Here is a 25592-nt window from a genome sequence, read left to right on the forward strand (position 1 = left end):
GTTATTTGATCATTGTTGAACTGTGTTTCAACGATCAATGCTTAAATTATTAGAATCTTCAATTATGTTAGGCTTGAACTACTGAACACAATAGAGAATTAGATAGTCAGCCAGGTCTGTAATGATTCCATTTTATCTGCATCATCCGAAAGTATTTTGTACCTTTTATTTGTGATCTTCATTGACACAATATTTGTATATCCATAACCCTGTAACACGAACAGTTTTAATATCAAAACCGAGTCTTAACTGTTAGGTTATTTAAAATAGCTGACATCGCTTTCGTAATTGGTGCATCGTGTGACCACCCAGACCACGGAGAGGAGATCTCTGTCATTCCTCTAGCAAAGCAGCCAGTTTATATTGAGAAGAGTAGCCCCTGATGGGTGGTTACAGGTTATCAGGAAGAGAGAGAGCATGAACTGGACGAGTTTTGATTTAAGATGGTGTAATTCAGATATTATAGGCTAGGGCATTGCATTCAACAATTTTGGGCCTGCACTTGCAGATGAATCTTCGTACAGCGACGGATTCGCTGCCAAGCTGTGTCTGCAGATCGAATGACTGCAAGGTTTCTAAAACATGGCCAGGAGACGAACTGCAATGTTGACAACCGTTTACTTAAAGATTTTAGAGTAAGCATTTCATTGGATGTTTCGACTGTAATCTTGAATATGACTGAAATGAATTATTGATAGAATAAAATGTGTTTGAATTCTTGTCTTGCTGTAACAAGGAACCCACTCAATTTGACCGAGATTATTCAATAAATCTAAAGAACTTTATCAATCTAACTATTAATTAATAGACATTTTGTAGAACTGATAATCGCATGTCATACTCATAGTAACATTTGAGCAGTACTCTAATTATAGTCTAAAACAATTTATTGCGCTGGTCTGTGAATTGTACTGGTTGGTAAAATAGCCGAGAGCTTGCTGAAACCATGCAAACGCCCCCGTAGGTATAGTGGTTGTATGTGAAGACATGTACCACGAGATCAAGTTCAACAATAATCTCACGAAAAGAGAGATAAAACATACCAATACCATTATCAATGACACTGGCTGAATCAAATGATTCTTATTATATGGCCATTTGTATGTCAAACAATACGAAAAAATTAAAGTTTGGCAAGGAATAAGTTTTGGGCCAGCAAGTTGCAAGTGCGAATTGGTAATCAGAACTAATGGTACAAATAATCATACGATAATTGATATGGTATAGTCGGTTAAGTTGATCGACTACAGTATATATGATATAGTACATGACAGTAATTTTGTATCAAGACACTTATACATATTACTTCGAAGTATTCCAACAGCTACATTGTTACACACGTGCAACCAGCCAATTGCAGGAAGCCGAAGGATTTATTTTGGCCAGTGACTGTTAAACTTAAAGTAGTGTGTACCATACTTACTTCGCCCGAGACTGCTGCAATGTGCAGCTCCTCATTTAACCCTCACACCCGATTTCCCGAGTATTCGGCTGAGTATACCGGGGGGCTGCATAGACCACTCAGGATCCTTAGCTGAACGTCAACGACGCTCACCCCACAACCAGGCAGACATTGGGATTCGAACTCGCAACCTCGCGGTTGCAAAGCTGGTGTTCTAACCAACTGCGCTACCTCGCCGTTGCGAGAAAGGAGCCTTCCCCTCATTTCCAAATATAGTCATTTGTGACGTCATAACCATAGTAACGCCATAACCATAGTAACGCCTAGCGATACATAATAGCGACGCGCATGTTATTTTGATATTCGTTTGTTTTATTTGCTGCGCGGTGTAAATATTTATTTTGACCAGTTATTTAGTCATAACTTTTTATAGGAACCTGCGCTAGGTTTCGCTTTTCTTGCGACATCCGATTTGGCGTTTTTCCTATCGGATGGTATATAATTTGGCCACAGCGCAAATATCGCACGATAATCTTATTCCTATGAACAGCTTGAGCCGGGATATCATGAAAAGTTTCATTTTGGGCTTGTAGCGCGATGCGTTACTGTGCCGCACCGCGCACTCAATGAGGCTTCTCTCGCTAGATCGGCGAAACGCGCTACTGTGCCTTGCCGAGCTGTGATGAATTGACATCGTCAATTAAATTTTGGGCCAAATAAAATTTCACAACTTTAACTTTGCATATTTTTGTTTTTGGTTGGCTAAATTGTGTCACGTGACGAATTTCAAAGAAAAATGACATTTGTTACACGAGCAAGGTTTAATTGACGATGTCAAATAAGTCATTACTGGGCCGCGCTCAGCCTGTCATTCCGCCAAATCTTTATTCGGGCTGAGTGATTTACGACCTCCATCGCCTCAGAAAAAATGGCAGTACGCTCATTGGAAGTTGATGTGCGCGTGACCAGCATTCACGTGATCATTTAGAACCAATTGGGGCCTCAGAAAAGACACGTGCACGCAAACTGCCAATTGGAGAAAAGTAACGTATTAGCTAGAGGAGCCGCGCGATGAGTTAGATTGTAAAATTTGATTATTGGATTGTAAAATCGAGCGATATGAGTGTCATCAGTGATGTGCTGCTCACTGCACCTCGTGTTATCACACTGCACAGTTACATCGGTACCTCCTTCATGTTTATGTTGTTCCTGTAGTTAAAATATATTTTGATGACCTTTTCTTGCTCGTACGACATTTTAAAAAAATCGTCCAGTTGTCTACACTTGTTTATATTTAGCTGCCCGACATTTACTTCGTTTAAAGACCCTAGCGAAAGATGTTAGCTTTACTTAATATCAAAGTAACATGGTCCTGTCATGACTACCACTCTGATGAAGGATGGTTTAGTTTGTCAATCAGTTTGCAGTTATATCTGAAGATTTTCTTTTATATACTCATGCTATGCATTTGAATTAAATTTCCGAACTAAGGTCGTGTTACTTAAATCCAAATCAAGAGGTTCAGGGTACTAGAAGGAACAAAATATGTCAGATTGATGTTGACCATTATACTGTCTGTTTGTTATAGTTTTTATTTCTTTCGGACTGCCTGTTCGGGCCCGGCTACTTTTTGTCGTTTTCAAAGAAGGCCTGTGATCGAAAGAAATCTATAGATTAGTTCTGCCCTGCACCTTTTTCCTTGACAGTTAGTGTCAAAATTCTGAATTGGATCGTAGAAAAACACTTTAATGGTCTGATATTCATACTGTACAATCTTTGATGATGGATTAAGATATTTAATCCTAGTTATTACTTATTTAATAGATTGCATTGTGATGGAAATCATGTGTTCTCGTACTCTATATTAGTCACTTTGTCCTTAATCCTAGATGTTGTAAAATATTTAGTTTGTTTTAACATTTTTGCAAGAATAGATTAGTCTCCCTGAATTGAAATCGGGAGTTAATCTATATTATACATTATCCTTTATTGTGAAATGCTTTGAGAGCGTCATAATTTGTTGTGTCTGATCTCACATATCAGTAGTGTGGATCAAACCAAACGTTTGATTTGTTTCTGTTAGTATCTGTGCTTTGTTTAACCACAGGATACTTTTTTTCCCAAATTTTACAGTCATCCTCCCAGACAATTACATTCTATATTATGTTATCTTTTACAGAGTATTGTATAGCTCATCTAAATGGGCTTGTGTAAAAATCTCAAATTTAATAAATAACATTTTCTAATTGATGTATAGCCAAGACGAGTTCGTTAGTGTTCTCCTTGGTAATTTCATCTTAAATTCCTGTTTAATTCTTGTTTAATTCCTGTTTAATTCCTGTTTAATTCCTCTTTAATTCCTCTTTAATTCCTCTTTAATTCCGTGTGTTATTGTCTAATGTCTCTTGACCCCACCTTAAAGAAACACCGGTTACTGCTAGTGTTAGTAATTTCACACAATGGGAGTCAAGAGGCTTATTTCATCAACCATCTAGTCTGTTAGCACTTGTTTTGGTCAACGGAACAACACAAGTGAAATATGATTCTTTGTTTCTGTTATCAGTGCTTGCTTTTACCTGAGGACCCCAGGCTATTATGTTCATTAATAGAGATTAGGCGGAATGACAGGCTGAGCGCGGCCCAGTTAGTGCGATTCTTTCAATTTTGCCTAGGTCTAACTTCCATATCAGTTCAGATCGCCTTTGTGTGTTGTGCACTTGTGCCGTTCTTTTATGATATTCAACGATCACTCTGTGGTCTATAGTTCATAATTCGTTCTTTATCTATCCGTCTGCCAATCAAATATTTTTGTAGTTTGTACAGTGTTGGTGGACAAGTTTTTAGCGTAGGTGTAAAATGATTTGAACGTTCAATATATCTGTTATTGCATCCGGATCACGTATACTTTCAACTTTTACTTTTATGACGAAGCCTCTTGTAGTGAAGGTTTGATCTCAGAGTCAACTAAACCATAAACAGTCTTCTAAGAATAATTAGTTAAAATATAGCTTCACTCATTTGTACTGGTTCCGGCTATCTCGTGTGTTTTAAGTTTCAAATCCCCGTGTTCTGTTCTCAGGAAGCTGCCGTTAAATATTTTGTCTCGGAATTTAATAAACTTCATCTTTCAGTCGTACAATCCACAATATATTTCGATAGTGATACTGACTCTGAGATATATGCTGAGAGCTCGCATTATTTCTTACTATCTAGTACCTGATTATATATTGATATTTACCTGGGATAGGACAGGCGTTTGTGATCACTGACACAATTTATATCGTGTAATATCATAACTTTAGAAATCCTTGTATATCCCCTTGCCTGTTCTTTGTCACAAATTTTAGGCAAACAACTGTTTAATCCAAATTTATTGTTTCGAATTCGAATTTGCCACTCTTGCAACTCCTGTAACTCATAAATTTAATGAGGGACACCTGCCAATTTATCAATATCGATAAAAAAATATAACATTTGTTTGCTCGCATTATTTCTTAAGTTCTTTATCTTACTATCTCATGCCTGATTATAGACTTTGCCACCTAATAGTCCTGTTTTTTACACCTGTTGTTTTTGTACGGCACCACCGTAAAGTTTTCCACCGTAGAGTCTTACGCCATAGATTCCCAGACCCACTTACATTCACCGTGTAGATCTCCTGTAAGACTAAGACTAAGAGTAAGAACATTTTAAACTCTGTTACCATTGAGACAGTTTCAAGTAGAACGAGTCACCGTGTAAAATAAACCGTACTATTATAGCTGATCATTGGCTGTTTATGACATAGAATACTATTCACCGACGTTTTTAGCAAACTTCGGTAAAATCATTAACCATTGCAAAACCCACCCTAACCGCTGCCGCTCTTCTTCCCTCGTTGCTATGGCAACAGACCCCTGACCCAGGAAGAAGGTGAGGGATATCGTTTACTGGCGTGCACATTACTTCAGTTATTTAGTGGTCCTTCGTTGTTCTTTGTTGTAGCGCAGCCCTGGCTGCTTGGCTGATCGTCTAGGGGTCTAGGTGTTTGCTAATTTATTTAATTCCATTATTAGCTAATGTTTCGTCATGAGTTTGTTATTACGAGCTGGACGGCTACATTAGAGTGGGAGGGAAATCCCCTCGAATTAAAGGTCTCGAGAGTATTATGGAAATACGTGCACTCAGATTCATAGATTTGACCAAAACACAAGCTGGTCTATAAAATGATTCTACATGAACGACACTCAAGAGTGAGCCGATGAACCTCTAAAATATCTCTGTTGTGACCTGAGTACAAAGTAAATGGCCCTGTCCAAATGCTCCACTACACGGATATTTCACGAGTATTTGACGATTCATAACTATGAACCAATTAACTCACTAGTTCATGTGGAGAATTAAACGGGAGTAAACTTGGAATCATTAGATCTACAGAACAACTAATAGGCTTTTAATTTCGAGGTTTGCAAAAAATCAATAGTGAAAGTAGTCATGTACAGAAATCCAAAGATATCTTTTCTAATCTTCTATTTCGACAAATAACTAGAAAATTCCTAAACCCTAAATCACTAAGGAAACCAAACCGGTCCATACCGGGATAATCTGTCCCGACTCCCGACCACGTTCAAAATCCAATTCCCAGGATGCAACTTTCACGTGATACAAAAAATAGCTGAGACTGTCAACGAGCTTATAGACGGCTGGGTCGAAACAGAAAACAAAAACCTTAGTTTTTGTACCATTTCACGGCATGTTTTAGTATTTTCACTCCACGAAAACGGCCGTTTCGCCCGCAGTTCGATGACAGTCCCAGCCTGTTTCCCAGGCAAACTAGTAGGCGAGGACATTTTAATCAATTTACAGTATGCAGTAATACTAAGGTATCTTTAAAATATTTTAGTCTACGAAAATGTTATGTAATCTAAGATAAATATTTAATTTCCCGATCAATTTTTAAGAATTTAAGACTTATTATTCACTGACCCTACATTGTTAACAGTAACTATTAGTCGAAAACCGCTATAGTGAATCAAGAGACGCCAGATCTCATTGCCCTCTGGTTTATAAGAATACCTGATACAGATAATAATAATATATTTTCCAAATATCTGCACAGTGTTTGGTGATCAAACACCTCTTTCGAGGATTTGCCATCACTTTTAGTTTTCGACTTATGGTACGGTAACTTTGTTCAAATCACTCACTTCCCCGCCTGTTTACGAAGGGCCGTTTTTTGCTTTGTTTAATCAAAAAATGGTTTAATTTGTATCATTATGATCTCTAACACCCTATAACTACTGATGAATGTTTATTATTATTGACAATATATGTAGGGTGAATGGTTGCCGAGCGTGCTAAATCACTCTACAGTCAACCTTCAAGATTTTTCTAAAAAGCCCCCCGACAGTTGGAACGCTGATTCCGAATCACCCCTCATGACATTAAAATGCTCCCCTGGCGAGATATTGGCGAATAGCTGTCTTGATCACGTGATATGTCCATTATATAAGGAAATTGGTCAAATATCTCGCTCTAAAGGGTTAGGGTTTTGGCATATGCTTTTGTTAGAGATTGGGTTGGATTAGGGTTGGAATCAGATTATAGGGTTATTCATGGCCACCTAGAGAACAGGTTTCAAAAGTCACGTGACAGTCGAGTGTAGAGTGATTAATCATCATCCAATGATTTCAGCCATCTACATATTATTTGGAGATCCCCAGGGTGCCTGTATCCATCTAAACGATGGTACCGGTTACCGGTACTCTTATAGGGTGTGAGACTCAACGACGTAAGACTCTACGGCGGCGCAGTAGAGACTAGGACTCTACGGCGGGAAATATTTGTTTCATATTTTCGATCAAAATAGATAGAATTCCATATCAAATTAGGGTGCCCATGGTTACAGGAAATGTTCTTCGAAAGTAAGCTTTTATCACATCAAGAAATATTTATCTTGACCTATGATACAGCCGATGAAATGAAACACTGATTTGAACACATATCAGCGGGTTGAACTTATCTGAAAACGATAGTTATACTGTACTATACATTATAGATATTCCCGGGTCGTTAATATCCTATGAGTATTGCTGAAAGCACAGTGTAAGGCCTACACGGACCGCCTCTAACTAGCCAATCCCTGTTTACATGCCGTGTAGCAGGGGACTAGAAAGAGCTAAACTAGTAAGCGGGGCATAGCCAACACACTATACTCCCATCATTGAGTATATTACCAACCACGAGGAAAATTTCCTTGTGTTTGGAATCTACCAAGACGAAAGTTGTACAATCCAGCGAAATTCCGAAGAATCATTCCAGTAGACTAGGCGCATTGCAACCACAGCCACGGAAATACTTATGAGTAAGATCCCATAACACTGCACTAAGTCACTGGCAAGTAGCTCAGGATGTTTAATGCAGTGTCCCGCCATTTCTAATCTCCTGATTCGTTGCTTGTTTGACAGGCTTGGTAGGCTACCATACAAAGTTATATTGCTGACCTTGTATTGCCCTTCCAAAAGATACACAGCACCATCGGCCAGCCAGTCGCCAAATACTGTAATATTAATAAAACGGAATAATGGCATATTATCTTCTTAGATGATACTTAATACAGCTCCTCCCTACACACGGCTACACTCAGCTCTGTTCACACCGCTCCCATTTGACATTACACATTCCACTGTAATTAGCGTTACTGTAAGAATAATTTTCAAATGTGTGGTAGCTGGCACGTGCGCGCGGCTCATCATTAACCATTGCAAAACCCACCCTAACCGCTGCCGCTCTTCTTCCCTCGTTGCTATGGCAACAGACCCCTGACTCAGGAAGAAGGTGAGGGATATCGTTTACTGGCGTGCACATTACTTCATTTATTTAGTGGTCCTTCGTTGTTCTTTTTTAACAGTAACTATTAGTCGAAAACCGCTATAGAGAATCAAGAGACGCCAGATCTCATTGCCCTCTGGTTTATAAGAATACCTGATACAGATAATAATAATATATTTTCCTAATATCTGCACAGTGTTTGGTGATCAAACACCTCTTTCGAGGATTTGCCATCACTTTTAGTTTTCGACTTATGGTACGGTAACTTTGTTCAAATCACTCACTTCCCCGCCTGTTTACGAAGGGCCGTTTTTTTGCTTTGTTTAATCAAAAAATGGTTTAATTTGTATCATTATGATCTCTAACACCCTATAACTACTGATGAATGTTTATTATTATTGACAATATATGTAGGGTGAATGGTTGCCGAGCGTGCTAAATCACTCTACAGTCAACCTTCAAGATTTTTCTAAAAAGCCCCCCGACAGTTGGAACGCTGATTCCGAATCACCCCTCATGACATTAAAATGCTCCCCTGGCGAGATATTGGCGAATAGCTGTCTTGATCACGTGATATGTCCATTATATAAGGAAATTGGTCAAATATCTCGCTCTAAAGGGTTAGGGTTTTGGCATATGCTTTTGTTAGAGATTGGGTTGGATTAGGGTTGGAATCAGATTATAGGGTTATTCATGGCCACCTAGAGAACAGGTTTCAAAAGTCACGTGACAGTCGAGTGTAGAGTGATTAATCATCATCCAATGATTTCAGCCATCTACATATTATTTGGAGATCCCCAGGGTGCCTGTATCCATCTAAACGATGGTACCGGTTACCGGTACTCTTATAGGGTGTGAGACTCAACGACGTAAGACTCTACGGCGGCGCAGTAGAGACTAGGACTCTACGGCGGGAAATATTTGTTTCATATTTTCGATCAAAATAGATAGAATTCCATATCAAATTAGGGTGCCCATGGTTACAGGAAATGTTCTTCGAAAGTAAGCTTTTATCTCATCAAGAAATATTTATCTTGACCTATGATACAGCCGATGAAATGAAACACTGATTTGAACACATAGCGGGTTGAACTTATCTGAAAACGATAGTCATACTGTACTATACATTATAGATATTCCTGGGTCGTTAATATCATGCAAACTTTCAAATGTAAACAGCGAGTGCATTTAAGAGTGTCTCAAGCCGTAGAGTCCGGACGCCGAAATGAATTGTTTTGAATAAGTTCAAGCAAATTCAGCCAAAATCTGTGTTGTTATTTCTTTGACTCCAGAAACTTCCTAAAAGTAAACCCATGAGTATATTTATTTGACCTTTTAAAAGCAACTTATGGTCTGAACAGAGCTGAAGGGTACCTTAGCAACGCCACAGCAACACCATTGTAACGCCATAGTGGTCCCCTAGCAACATCGTAGCAATTCTTAGAAAATTAAGCTAAAAGACAGGAAGCTGCTGTAATATACCTGACAATGATAATTTCTATTTGTAGCACACCTTGACACACGTTGCTGCACTTCTAAAAATTGTCTGCATGAGTTCTTAATAATTCTTATTAGTTCTTCCTAATGAGACAGACTTCCTATCGTATCTATACAAAGCCGTGTTTAGCCGGACAAGTATAAACGTCATAATATGCTAAAGTAAATCAATGCTGACAGATCCAGACGCGATGATACATACAAAACTACTTAGAATTGCTTAAAGATGACTCGTTTCCATGCATACGGGCAATGTAATTTGAGGTCTGTGGCTGAACCCATTCACTCTACCTATATTTTCAATAGTAATCTATGTTACTAGTAACAATAGGGTGGATGGGATTAAAATCATGCAAATTAAGCCATTTTTTAGTAAAAAGCAGTGAAAGTGAAATATCATGACAGTTTTCAGTAATTGTTCCTCACCGGCAAGTGTGGATCCGACCAGCTCCTTGACAGAGGTCCGGATTTACGTACAACCAACGAAAGGTTGTTTTTAAAACTTTGTTTTGATTCGTCGCATCATCCCATGGAAGCAATTGATCTAGATTGGGCGGAACTGTCGGGCAGAACTGTCAGTAGTTACATATAATGAGATTTTAGTGACGATGTAGTTTATTATACGATCGTCACTAAAATCTATCTTTGGATTGACCGCTGATTTTGGCAGCCAGCTGAATTGCAAAACCTTTTACTCTTTAACATATCATAACCTCAACTAAAATACTTACTTGTCTGTCTTTTCGGCTATATTTATGAAATTATATCAATATCTATCGTAACTGTGTTACTTCAACTTGCGCGTAACCATGGCAATTGGTTACGTGGTGTGTTACTCTGATTATGGCTCATCATGTTTGTTATTAATGCTGCTTATTTCGTTTTTAATGTTTTCAAAACTTTGTTTAACCCTTTCCCTATCATTTTAGCTAAGTTCTATCTCTCCCAGCTCCCTCGTCGAGATACTTCTTTTTGTCAACTGTGACGGGCCCGCTCAAGGTAAAATATTCACTATCACAATATTAAGTTTGCTATAAAATTTGCAGATCAGCTTGCGAGAGCCACAAACAGTGTTTTTAATGAAATATGTCTATAACTTGGGAGTAAAAGGCCACTGAAATTTCGTATCGTCTAACCTGAACAAGCGATCAGTTTGGAAAGAAAAACCGTTTGATTCATTCTGTCTTCTGATTGGCTGAAAACTGTATACTACATTTTTTATCTTTTTACAACCCCCCATTTACAGATGGCCGCGGAGAGAGCAGTAAAGACAGAAGCTGAAGAGGACGATATAGAAGCAGGGGGGTCATTACGTATGGAATAAGTGAATCTGACGATGAGAAAAAAAAGCTGCTGAAGTTTTTGGTGAGATAAACGAGAAACCTGTCGTACGTGCGATTACTCGATAGTCGATAAGTTAACAAACTTTTCTGGCTTGATTAGACGATATTTTCTGACAATCTTGGATATTATTACAGCCTAGCTGTTATACTTTTAGTTTAATACCATCCTCTAACCCCTCCGGCCTCCATACTCGATATTATGTTATTATTTGTAAAATTAGTGATATCCCAGGTTTAAAGCTAATGGTACTGGTAGTTTTGCTTTTGGTATTTGAGACGGACTTTGGGAACTAAAACTTTCTTTGAAAACCCCTCTAAACAGGTAAAACTGCATAGTTAGTGTGTCACTCAAACATTGGGGGGGGGGGGGGGGGGCAACCATATTAAAGTATATTAAAATATAGGATTTTTTCCGATTTTGACCCGGATATCTCCTTGGAGGCCTACATCAACAATTTTTGCCGGCACAATAAGCTTGAAATGCAATTCTTAATCGATTCCAAAAAGTTCTTGCAAAAATATTGAAAACTGATAGAGTTATTTCAATTTTAATAAAGTCATAATTTTGGCTAGTATTCCGAACCGAGATAATATTATGTGCAATTTTCCCAATTTTTTTCATAGAGGTCTTTTTACTTAGTAATCACTATATTCAACAAACACTGAGGTATATCTTTCACATAGAGTTAGTCTCATTAAAAAATATTGAAGTTTGATCGAATTTAGGCAAAAGCAAATTTGGGCAAAATCGTATGCCCAAATGTGGGCATATTTTTTAAAGCTCATAACTCAGCCAATTTTTGACCAATTTGGATGTAAATCCATGTACTAGTCCTAAAACAGGCTTATCTTGCGAATCTAAGCGAAAAATATAGTTCATCATGTAAATCTTAACGAAGAATATAAATATTCTAATTTTTTCCGATTTTGACCCGGGGATATACTTTATATTGCTGACCTTGTATTGTCCTTCCAAAAGATACACAGCACCATCGGCCAGCCAGTCGCCAAATACTGTAATATTAATAAAACGGAATAATGGCATATTATCTTCTTAGATGACACTTAATACAGCTCCTCCGTACACACGGCTACACTCAGCTCAGTTCACACCGCTCCCATTTGACATTACACATTCCACTGTAATTAGTGTTATTGTAAGAATAAGTTTCAAATGTGTGGTAGCTGGCACGTGTGCGCGGCTCTAGTCATGCCATAATTTTATAGTCACGCACAAATTCATTCATAAAATGTATCCGAAAGTTTTATATAAACCACACTCACTTCAGCATATATTTCTATATTTTACCGCGCTCTCGGGCGTGCCGATCAGCCGATGGGGCAGGGCGGGGGTTTCAAATCATCAAATGATTTAGATTACGCTAGTGTTATTATGACACATAACAATAGCTATACTATCTGTAAAATTGATAACGTAGTGGGGGTGGGGAGGTGTAAGAATTGGCCAATAGTGATAACCTAATTACGTAATATGTGAACTGTCCCTAAATCATTCGACACAATACCGTGTCAATAACTATTATTTAAGTACGTGGGGGGGGGGGGGGGGGGGGGGGGGGTCCAACCCGATGTCCGATATGAGGGTTGATGAGGCCAAAATCGGAATCGGAAAAATCGGAAAAATCGGAAAATTGAGAAATTTTAGAGAATCGATCTCTAAAACCTCTCAGAAGTGAGGAAGTGATAAAAAACCCCTACATATGCTATATTGTTATGAGAAAACGAACTAATTGGACATTCCAATAGTATGTTTTATGTGTTTTTCCACTGCAGGGGCTAGTATGCTCACTACTAGTTGGAGTTGTCATGTACTCCCAGACCCGAGTGCTTTGGCCTCTTGACGTGAGATCGATTGTTTCTGCTCATTAATTTTATCCCTGTTACTTGTTATTATGTATTAGTACAACACTAGGGTTATATTTTGTGGTCCGGTCTTTAAACATACCATAATATCACTAGTACACTGCACCTTAAATGTATAGTCAAGTACATTTGTATCGTAACACATGCTTGACTGGGGGATCATGTTTTGTGTCCGTTCGGTACCCTGTATTTTCAAAACGGACAAAAAGTAGGGCGGACAAAAACAGACAAAACATTTAGATGTCCTCCTCCTCCTCCTCCTAAGTCTTCCTCCTCCTGAGTCCTTCTCCTCCTCAGTCCTCTTCAGTCCTCTTCCTGACTCCTCGTCCTCGTCCTCGTCCTTCTCCTCAGTCCTCCTCACCCTCCTCCTCAATCCCCTTCTCCTCCTCAGTCCTACTCCCAGTCCTCCTCCTTCTCCTTCTCCTTCTCCTTCTCCTCCTCCTCATCCTCATTTCTCCTCCTGATCCTCCTTCTCCTCCCTATCAGTTCTCCTTAGTCCTCCTCATAGTCGTCCTCCTCCTCCTGAGTCCTCCTCCTCAGTCCTCATCTTTCTCCTCAGTCATCATCCTCTTCCTCCTGAGTCCTCCCCTAGTCCTCCTCCTCCTTCTACTCCTCATCCTCCTCCTCCTTCTCCTCCTCATCAGTCCTCATCCTCTGTCCTCCTCATAATCGTCCTCGTCCTCATCCTCGTCCTTAGTCCTCCTCCTCCTTATCCTCCTCCTCAGTCCTCCCCCAGTCCTAATCCTCCTCCTTCTCCTCCTCCTCCTACTCCTCCTCCTCCTTCTCCTCTTTCTTCTCCTCCTAATCATTCCTCCTCCTCAGTCGTCCTCCGCCTCCTCCTCGTCCTTAGTCCTCGTCCTCTTCAGTATTCCTCCTCAGTCCTCCTCAGTCCTCATCCTCCTCATCCTCCTCCTCCTCCTCAGTCCTCCTCCTCATCCTCCTCCTCCTTCTCCTCTTCCTTCTCCTCCTAATCAGTCCTCCTCCTCAGTCGTCCTCCTCCTCTTCATTAGCCCTTGTCCTCATCCTCCTAGTCCTCGTCCTTAGTCCTCGTCCTCATCCTCCTCAGTCTTCCTCCTACTCGTCAGTCCTCCTCCTCCTCCTTCTCCTCAGTCCTCCTCCTCCTCCGCAGTCCTTCTCCTCCTCGTCAGTCCTCCTCCTCGCCAGTCCTCCTTCTCCTTCTTCTCCTCCTACTCCTAAGTCCTCCTCCTCCTCCTCAGTCCTCCTCCTCCCTCTCATCCTTTTCCTCCTTCTCCTCCTTCTCCTCCTACTCCTAAGTCATCCTCCTCCTCATCAGTCCTCCCCCAGTCCTCCTTCTCCTCCTCCTCATCCTCAGTCCTCCTCCTCATCATCCTCCTCAGTCCTCCTCCTCCTCAGTCCTCCCTAAGTCCTCCTCTTCCTCAGTCCTCCCTAGTCCTCCTTCTCCTCCTCCTCATCCTCAGTCCTCCTCCTCATCCTCAGTCCTCCTCCTCAGTCCTCCTCGTCCTTAGTTCTCCCCCAGTCCTCCTTCTCCTCATCCTCAGTCCTCCTCCTCAGTCCTCGTCCTTCTCCTTTTTAACAGTCCTCCTCCTCAGTCTTCCTCCTCGTCCTCGCTCTCGTCCTCCCCCTTCTCGTCTTCCTCCACACCAATCCTGCTCCTCTTCCTCAGTCCTCCCTCTCCTCTTCAGTCCTCCTCCTCCTCAGTCCTCCTCGGTCCTCCTCTTTCTCCTCAGTCTTCCTCCTTTTCCTCCTCCTCCTCATTTCTCTTCCTCATCCTCCTCCTCCTTCTTCTCTTCCTTCTCCTCCTAATCAGTCCTCCTCCTCAGTCGTCCTCCTCCTCGTCCTTAGTCCTCGTCCTCATCGTCCTTAGTCCTCGTCCTCATCCTCCTAGTCCTCGTCCTCATCCTCCTAGTGCTCGTCCTGGTCCTCCTCAGTCTTCCTCCTCTGTCCTCCTCAGTCCTCCTTCTCCTCAGTCCTCCTCCTCCTCCTCATCAGTTTACACAATTTATTGTTACTAAAATGTTTTTAAACGCATTTGAGTCTGTAACATATTGACATGTTACTGTTACTGACTCAAAATGTGCCCGAGAATTTTTTTGTTTAACAGAGTTTTACTCTCCAGTACTATGGAAAAGTTGTTACGGGTATATGGCCCCCAGAATATAGGTCGTTTTTTGAGCACTTAGAAACAGGTGTTAAAACTACTTCTAAGCATGTTTAGGGCTGTAAATATGTACATAATAACCCTTTAAATGTTTCTTGGGTAGTTGAAAATAATTATTAGGTTTTTAAGTGTACTTTTTTTTCACCTGTAAAAATACCATTTTTTAACAGGGCCCCCAGAATATAGGTCCAAACATCTGTTCCTAAGTTGTTCTAAAATTGTCACAGACAGTTATATGCAGTCAGAATATGTTGCTGAGACTGTATTGATGATGCCAATGGCTCCAGATACTAAATTGAAATGGTTTAGAGTATACTTAATAGCAAAAAATCAAAAACTACGGCCCCCAGAATATAGGTATGCAAAAATCGTCCTCAAATACTCCACCTTCATACATTTTGATGATGCCATCTCTTCAGCATATGTTCTTTAACTGTTTCTCATCACTACCCCACATTCCTTAATGCTCAGGGTGACAGAGAAAATGCAGAATCTTGGTCGCTATTTTTTTTTAAAAACCTATATTCTGGGGGCCATATACCCGTAATGAGTAAAATCTTTAATTTTACTTGTTAAAAAGCTTTCATGCACTCATTTAGTAGGGATATTAACTAAATACTTAAATAAGATTGAAGGAGTGTCCCTAGATATGATTGAGGGGGGCTGTTTTTATCTGTATCAATACAATGTGCACCTCAATGACTGTAAATCAGACATTTTTGGCCGCCAAATTTTTTTAAAGGCCTAACTCAAAATTCTGTCCCAAAACTTAAGGTCATGAGACTATTCTACGTTGATTCTGAAAATTTCATGTGAAAATATTGAAACCCTATTGAGTTCTATTGTTTTGAGCGAAGTCAGTTTGAGATATGGGCGATTTTGTTCATTTTTTGCGATTATTTGAACACAGAATCCACAGTTAGGTAGATATTGAGCTGATAATCATAGAGAATGTGTAATATATGCTTACCTTCCATATAAAGTTGGTTTCATTCAAAAATATTGATATTTGACCAATTTATGGACCAAAATCGATCAAATTTGGTGCGTATGCCCAAATATGGGCATATGGTTTTTGTTTTTATCCCATAACTCGGCCAATTTTTATCCAATTTTGATAAAACTTGATATGTGGGTTCAGGAGACTAGTAGCTACAAGTAGAGCATCCCAAAGCATGGTTTTGGGCATGTTCAGGGTTTTTGACCAACCTATATTCTGGGGGTCGTATAGACCTATATTCTGGGGGCCCGTAAAATTGTGGTGGCCATAACTTTTTTCCAAATTGTCAGTTTGCAGATGTCTCGATGAAAAGATAGCTTAAAATAATACTTATACTCATACCAGTAGTCTTAATGGCATGTGTTGGACAGATTTTTGTCATGACAATTTTTCGCCATATTTACCCCTCTAGAAAATGACAACATCGTTTAAATCTTTCGCTGTCATGACCAAATATACCAAAATACCTCATGTAGGTCCAAAATTTTTATCCAGAAACATAAGTTACATGTTTTACTCCAACCTAGCAGTAACAGATCCCATTAGTATCGCCTATCTTGGTTAGAACTGTATCCACTAACATGACCTATATTTTGGGGGCCACCTATATTCTGGGGGCCATATACCCGTACATGATAAATAAAGATTTTGATAAATAAAGTGATTTTCATCCCTTTTAATGTTATTGAAAATTGTGTAGACTATTCTTTGTATCTAACTGAGGATTGGAAGTTTGAGAAAGGACCATAGTCATTAACCGTGCTACCCATTTCTGCAGATAGCCTGTTACAAATTGTGGAGACAATTTAAATCAAAAGTTACTAAAGCGTTCGCTATTTGTTACGATTGTTATTACCAACCGTACCTCTTTCAATTGTGGACCGGGGTGGATGTTTCTGTCAAACAAGAGTTGGTACGACATTGTGTTGTTTTTCGGACGAAACGATTCTTGTTTGGAACAAGATACCATTTTGGGGTTCTGGGACCACCACCAATCGATTTCTTGTCATATTTAAGTACAGAAATAGCTACCTATATCGCCTAGAAACCTCAGAGGGAAGATTTAAATTTTCCCGATTTTTCCGATATGAGGGTTGATGAGGCCAAAATCGGGATCGGAATGATCGGAATTGATCGGGTTGGACCCCCCCCCAGTACGTTACGTGAATTGTCGCGTACAGACGGTAAAGTGATCGACCCCAGGAGGTGACCGGGAATCCCGGTACCGGGATTGGCAATTTTGAGCTATCCCGGTCCCGGTCCCGGTCAACCGGGTCAAGTCACATTTTTCATCCCGGTCGCGGTCCCGGTCCGGGGGTGATGCAACGTCAATTAATGTCAGTATTCCATAAAAACCCCAAACTGACATTGACATTAATTGACATTAATTGACATTAATTGACATTAATTGACATTAATTGACATTAATTGACATTAATTTGTCTTGAAATTTGAGATTATCATTATTCGATAGATATTCACGTCTATGTAAGTTAGACCGGTTCAAAAAAAAACAAAATGTCCTTGAATAATTATGATTATGTTCTTATCTGTTGATCCTGAGGTTCAAAGACCACCAAAAAAAATTTAGCTTCCAACTCTTCCATCTTCGGTCCCCACCGGCCACGCCCATATTTTATTGGTTTCTTATACAGGTAAAATATCTAGAATCGGCTTTTTTAGCATGAAGGAGTAATGTTAGCTGTTTAAGATTCGTTATTCAAATATAAATGTCATGAAGGCATTTCGTTTAATGTGGGTTTTAAGTTCTGATGATGTTGAGAACCACGCCCTTGGATGGCCACGCCCATTTAAGAAAATTAAATTTCGGAAAACCGTTTTATTTTAGTTTTATTGTTTAATGATCTGAATTTTTCACATTTCACATTTCCATATGTGAAAGTAGTGAATAAATTGATGATATAAACGTTCTAAAGTGCTAAAAATATGGTAGAACTACATAATCTCTGGTCGAAAAATATCGTGTCAATTAACCCATTAGGGACGATAGGGTCGTTTACGACCCACCTTTTCTAGAGGCTATAGAGGACAAACCAAAATATTAAACCCCAAGAATCTTTCGCACATATGCTCAAAATTTATTGGGCTACATTATTGACTTTCCAGTCGAGACCCAATTAATCACTAACAACTAAATAATTAGGCTAATTAGTCGTCATAATTGGAAAATATTTCAGGTTACTTCTTGCTTTGATTTGGACATTAAAACTTTATGTAGGCTTATTTTGTTGAGGACAAAGTAGTTGCGGGCAACGATTTCCTTGAGACATATGAAAAGCCCGTGATAATCAGATGTTCACAAACAGAGCTAGACGCTGTTTACTAACTGCGGTCGCATACGACCCACTCGTCCGGGTCGCAAACGACCCATCACGGTTTTTCGGCTTTAACGTCTGAAACAAAGACGTTAGGATAAAATAAAAACTGTAGCATAAGTTAAAACCATATGGTCAATACTGTGTGACTCTAACTTTTAAAAATTAAAGAATTTGGGTCATTAACGACCCACTCGGCTCACTTGCTTATTACTACATATGTCCATGTAACTTCTGGAATTCAGCCTAAAACATGACATCATAGGTGCAAAATCGCCTCTCAGCAAGTGATAATCATCATAAATTGCGAAAAATCGGTTAAATGGGTCATTAGCGACCCACTAGGACCACAAAATTGATTAATTAAATATAATGTTGTCAAACTTTTACAAATATTAGTATAAAAACATGTTATATCTTGGTCATTACTCCTGTACGTTGATTTAACTTTTAAAATCGATCGACTGGGTCAATAACGACCCACTCGGAAGTTGAACCACGACATTAATTATCAGTATCATGCTATTCCACCATTAAGAAAGACACTCGTAGGCCTAATTCCACGCAAACCACGGTGGCTGACAACTAGCCCTTCTGAGATCCAGGGCCATCTGAAGGGCCGTCATCACTCATCAAGAGCTGCGAGAATAACACGACTGCATACATGCCTGAAGTTGCGTCTTGAATATGGTGCGTGGACATCTGTAACGAAAGGACCGTGGCCGTGCCGCAAAAGAAAAGGAAATCGGCCCTCGTTCCTAACTTGCTAGATAATAGTCATGCTGTTGTTGTTGCTTATTACATTCTGTTACCTTTTTCTTCAATTTCGAATCTTGGTAAACGACCTGCTACAAGCCACCGCTTGAGACCCAGGGTCTTACGGTGATCAGATCATGTCACTCAAGAAAAATCCCCTGAACGGAGTATACGAGATATCCTGTAACCTTGGGTAAATACTGAAAGACGAGTGGTCAAATTGCATATTCTAATCCAACATGCCAATCTGTTTGACATTCCTAGAAAGTATGAGAATAACTAAACAACTGTTGCATTCAGATGGCTACATCTACAGCTCTGTAAAGAAGGACAAGGAAAAAGCCCCCCCCCCCCCCCCCATTTGGCTGCCGGTGCTGCAACCTGCAATCTCTCAGACAACTACCTCGTTGTGGGTAACAACAACGAGGCAGCTTTCAAAACGAAAACAAGTATTACTTAATCGGCCTAGAGGGAGGGGAGTTTCCAAATGATTACGCTTGTGTACTTTTGACATAATAGCTATGTGGTGGGGGGGGGGGGGGGGGGGGGGGGGGGTAAAAATTGTCCAATAAGTAATTACGTAATATATGAACGGCCCCTAAGAAGTAAAGAAAGGAAGCTGCGAAAAGAGTAGATGCAGTCGTCTGAAATCTGAATCCAGCAGTTGTACACTGTACAGTTCTTGTTGGACGTTCTATGAATCGGGAAAAGATGGGCATGTTGTTTGCTGTCTCGCGACATTACGGTCGTGTACTAACAGCTGATAAACTCACCTACCTATCAATCCAATTCTGCCCATTATTCGTCAGTGATTGGGTAACGTGATCTGCAGATCACCGTGAGACTCCAAATCTCAGGAGGGCTAGTGGTCAAACTGGTCATCCACCCGTGGTTTGCGTGGAATTAAGACCTACGAGTGTCTTTCTTAATGGTGGAATAGCATGATACTGATAATTAATGTCGTGGTTCAACTTCCGAGTGGGTCGTTACTGACCCAGTTGATCGATTTTAAAAGTAAAATCAGCGTACAGGAGTAATGACCAAGATATAACATGTTTTTATACTAATATTTGTAAAAGTTTGACAACATTATATTTAATTAATCAATTTTGTGGTCCTAGTGGGTCGCTAATGACCCATTTAACCGATTTTTCGCAGTTTATGATGATTATCACTTACTGAGAGGCGATTTTGCACTTATTATATCATGTTCTAGGCTGAATTCAAGAAGTTGCATGGACATATGTAGTAATAAGTAAGTACGCCGACTGGGTCGTTAATGACCCAAATTCTTTATTTTTTAAAAGTTAGAGTCACACAGTATTGACCATATGGTTTTAACTTATGCTACAGTTTTTATTTTATCCTAACGTCTTTGTTTCAGAAGTTAAAGCCGAAAAACCGTGATGGGTCGTTTGCGACCCGGACGAGTGGGTCGTATGCGACCATAGCTGTATCTATTAAAGTAAACGAGATACAGATTAGCTTTTTTGGATATCTCATTTTTGCAGTGAAGTGACCTAGTGTGTTAAACGGCATCAAAATCGGCAAACTTTAAAACTCGTCGTCCCTAATGGGTTAATGTCAGTATTCCAAAATTTTGCAAAACTGACATTGACATTAATTGACATTAATTGACATTAATTGACATTAATTGACATTAATTGACATTAATTGACGTTGCATCACCCCCCCCCCCCCGGTCCCGGTCAAATGCTGATTTATGATCCCGGTCCCGTCCCGGTTAATTCAGGATTCTTGGTCCCGGTCCCGGTCCCGGTCAATCACTCAAATTTGCCGGGATTTTGACCGGGATCTTTCACATAATTTCATTCACTGTGATTTTAAGTTTTTACTTTCATTCATTGTGAATTTCATCTTTAAACAACCTCTGAGCCAAATAACACAATGTTTAAAATTGCTAAACAAGTTTAGGTAACTAATATCGTTACATAACTCATAAGTGCAAACTAACATCAAGTTTTCAACTCGGGCTACGCCCAATTGTCAATTGGAATTGGAGAATGAAACTGTTGAATAATTTGAGGGATCATTGATTGAGGAATGAGGAATGAGGGTGAACTTGAGTAATCAGTACATGAACATTATTGGTGTAGTACATTAGGCCCATGCCCCATATTGACGGTTTTTTAAAAGTTTTTTCTAATTTAATATTCTAGTTATTACTTATTCAAATTGTTCAATTATAATGTAAATGAAAGTTGCAGCTTTCAATATGAGAATACCAGTTTTGGTCCCGGTCATCCCGGTCATCCCGGTAAAATTGGATTGTTGGTCCCGGTCCCGGTCCCGGTAAGATAGAAATCCCAGAACTTATTGGTCCCGGTCACGGTAAATTGATAATCTCAGTCCCGGTCCCGGTCCCGGTCAAGTCACATTTTGTATCCCGGTCCCGGTCCCGGTCCCGGTCAGGCCTAAAATCATGTCCCGGTCACCTCCTGATCGACCCTTTAGACTTAGTTACGCTACCACCTCTATCACCCCTTCAATCGCTCACCCCTACTAAGAGAAAGAAAACTTCGCCGGTTGAAGACGGTAGTTGATATTTGGGTTACAATGTTTTATTTTTTCTTCACTTACTGGTAATTTCCGTCAAAAATTTAAAAAGAATGTTCACTGTTAAGGACACAGTTTATTTTACATCCAAAACGTGTTGGGAATTTTCAAGATACCACATTCCATATGACACGTAACATGGATCATTCAACGTCAATTAATACAGCCACGCTCTTATCCCATGAATTTGTGTTTATGTTTGTTTGTATATTACATAACCACTTTATATTACGTAATCAATCACTTTTCCGACAATTTGTACCCATGCAACTCATCCCACGTAACTGGAATATTATAAGACTTAGCTTATAAATTCTAAATAGATTTCTAAACGCACACCTATTTTTCAGGAGGTGATCTACAATAATGAAAGATGATCTATTTCTGGCCAGAAATTTGCGGAGTTCAATCGTCTTGATATCAGTCTTGGCTGCAGTTGTATCTCTAAAAATCAGGTATACATTATTTTAAAATAAAACTATCCTTCCTGGCTTAAACCCTGGTTGTTAAAACTAAAAGCCGCCTTGCATATTCATCTTTGAATCAGATTTGTTAATTTGGTAATTTCATGATAGAAGTTGAACATTTTCTCCTCATTTTCACACGTAGTAGCTTATTTTCTTTCCCTCAGTGACGGTTTGAGGAGACACTGCATCTCACTGCTCAGTGGAGACACGGGGATATGAAGCAGTTTTCCCTCTTAAAGTCCACTGAACGTTGTCACAGTCCGATCAGAGTAAGCAGCAAAGATAAAAAGAGACTTTACCTCTGATGTCAGACAGATAAATTTTGACGAAAACAGACCTCGGAGGGTTTAGTAAAGTAAACAGACTGGCTATGGTCCTAGTACAAGAGGAGGAGAACAAGATACTCGCAATCTGTACGACTAGTTACTCTCCAGTCTAAAAGGACTAGGACGAAGCAGACAAAGTGAAGAAGATTCTCGACGACCGGACCTAGCAGATAAAATAATAGCCGTTGGATTTGATACGACATCATCAAATACTGGAGTTCACAAAAGAGCATGTACTTCTCTTCAGCAGGTCCTCAATCGACAGATCCTCTGGATGGCCTGCAGACATCACGTCCTGGAGGCGGAGCTTGTAAGAGGATCTGCCTCCAAGCAACTGTTCGGTGACACAATATCACTCGAAGTAACCCTCTTCAAGATCATGAAGACCTCCTGGGAATCGATCTGCAGAACATCGTCCTTCCCGATATCCCTACGCGCTAAAGGAACGACGTAGGAGATATTCTATCCTTTATTAATCACATCCGTCAACTCAACAACCAGCCCAGAACATTACAAGGAATTCCTAGAGCTTGCTAAACTAATCCATAGAGAAAGCATAGATATGAAGAAAGGATACGTCTTCCAGATACAAAGACCTGGAGCTGACCACCATGCCAGATGGATGGCTAAGTCCATCTACATTCTACATTATGAAGATGGCTTTTCTTCACTAGATACCAATTCACTGTACGAAGAAGAGAAACGTGCAGAAGATGGCTCACTTTGTTGTCTTCGTTTATTTGAGAGCTTGGTTCAGCGCTCCTTTCCTTGAATCTACAGCCTCCGCCGACACCCGTTTGTTACAGAGTCTTCAAAGGTACAAGAGTGTGGACATAGTATCAGCCATCACCACGGCAGTCCTGAAGAGGCAAACATGGACCTGACTGAAAAGCTCGTCCCACAATCCTTGTTTGATAAAGACCTACCTCTAGAGCGAAGAGCTCTCCTTGCAGCAAGAATAGGCCAACAAACTCTTTGAGCCTTATGAACGTAAAATTATCTTAATTGATAAAAATTTTTTTGGATATGTTTTCCTTTTATGAACCTCTTTATAATGACCAAATAAGGATGTTGGTATAATTTGTCGTAGTCGTACGGGTAATGGTTTTCAACATACGTTCTACACTCTAATTTGGGTTTAGATTTTTAATAGTCTCTAAGGACTACTTGAAGTAGTACGTGTTAAAGTATGCTACGTGCAGTTGGTCGAGTACTGAGTGATCAATCATCTTCACATGTTTACTGTTTCAGTTTAGTGTAGACCTTGTTGTAGAAACTCAGTACGGTGCTCCGCAGTTAATGTCATTCTGTATCATACGAAAATGCATAGCTAGCATGAGGTATGATAATCCCTCGTATCGGAATCTTTTACATATCTAATCGATTGAGTACCTGGGGACCCCGTTTTAGGTTTTCATACACGTATCAGTCATGAATCAAGCATATTTACTAAAATCTAATATTAATATAACTACTGTGTTTGAGAACACAAAGCCCGGGGTCCCCGGGTAAGTTAAAGCTGAAAATATTCTGAGTGATTTGTGTATTTGGTAATGGTACTGGCTGTAGCACTGACAACTGTGAACTGAGCACTCTCGTGAATAGCTATTTGTCAATAGTTTACGAATGACTCCATTATCAACCGTTCTCTTTAAATTATGTAATAAAATTATTAGAATATGATCTTTAAATTATGTAATAAAATGATTAAAATATGAAAGTTGACATAAATTCTGTGATATGTCTACCACCTTTTTCCACTTGATTGTATTAACCTTTAGACCTCCGGCTTTTGTGTTCTTTAACACGATTGATATATAATATGGTGGAATGACATTGGTCGCGTTTTTGGTGTGGAATGCTAGGCGAGTTGTCGTGTGATCATTAACAATTCAGTAATAGTAATACTAGTTATACCATCATGAAACCTCTGATCCGTCAAAGTTCGGGATTGCAATTGCAATTGCAAATTGACCAAAACAAATGAGAAACTTCATAAAGTATCACAACGCTACCGCACTAGTAACTTACAACATGTCGCTTGTCGGCTTGTTGCCACTCTGTCACATACTGCTTTTAAAAGGTCTACCGATATGCGATTATCATTACAAAACATATATTTTGCGCGCTCAGCATTCCACGCGCAAAAACGCGCCCGTCCGAGAGACCTGCGCGTATTAGAGGGTTCAGTCTCACCAGGCTATGTTAATGAACATAATAGCCTGGGGTCCTCAGGTAAATAAGTCAATTCATCGCAGCTCGGCCAGGCCTTGTTAGTAGCGCATTTTGCCAATCTAGCGGTTGCGGCCCAGTAACGCATCGCGCTACAAATACATACAATGTAATGTGTACAAGTGCAAAGTGCAATTATGTGTACTTAATGTCGCGCGCGAGCTCAGCTCCAACTAATTGCTGTAAAAAAAGCATCATATCAGTAAGGCTAAGTTTTCTCATGGGAGAAACCGGAAGCACTGCAGTGTAACATGTTACATAATGTTCATAAACGCCGCGCCGATTACTAGAGATTCGGCGGAATGACATTACATGCTAAGCGCTGCCCTGTATTTATTTGAGTATTTTTGATCTCAATCTAGACCGTCTACGAGTCCAATAGAAGCGCGCGCGCCCGCCTATAACAAGTAGACTCATTGGATATGTGAAGATTATTGATTATAACGCGATGTCGACCCTTCGAGATCGTTGCATGCTCTGCGAAGAAAAACGATGGTTCGCGCGGCGCGTTGAAGTCCTCCATTTTAATTAAGTAATAGTAATGCACATCACGTGCCAAAACAAATTAAATGTGCCTGTGGTCCGCCTTTTATCTGAGACACCGTGACTTATGTCAGGCACTCTAATCCAATTCCAAGTCGTTGATTCAATAATTTTTTATGTGGCTATAACTTAGCAACAGTGTGATATTTTAACATTAGGTTTTATTATAAGCATTCAGTTTTATCTTCTCCTTTTGACCAAGTTTGCCAGACAAAGAAAAATTGCGAAGTATTCTGAGTAGAGGGAGTAAGGATTAATTAGTTAGATGTTTGGGCGGTT

At 39.8% G+C, this 25592-nt stretch overlaps 1 long non-coding RNA gene across 1 annotated transcript; it reads left to right on the forward strand.

Moving 5' to 3' along the window:
* Positions 1–11183: 11183 nt before the first annotated feature.
* On the forward strand, positions 11184–22444 carry LOC134821707 (uncharacterized). The gene is made up of 3 exons (XR_010161034.1): positions 11184–11374; positions 22096–22200; positions 22377–22444. It is a non-coding gene; the product is annotated as an uncharacterized LOC134821707 (long non-coding RNA).
* Positions 22445–25592: the final 3148 nt, after the last annotated feature.

Source organism: Bolinopsis microptera, chromosome 10 (assembly GCF_026151205.1).
Source record: "Bolinopsis microptera isolate Bmic1 chromosome 10, MBARI_Bmic_1.0, whole genome shotgun sequence".
NCBI classification, from domain to species: domain Eukaryota; kingdom Metazoa; phylum Ctenophora; class Tentaculata; order Lobata; family Bolinopsidae; genus Bolinopsis; species Bolinopsis microptera.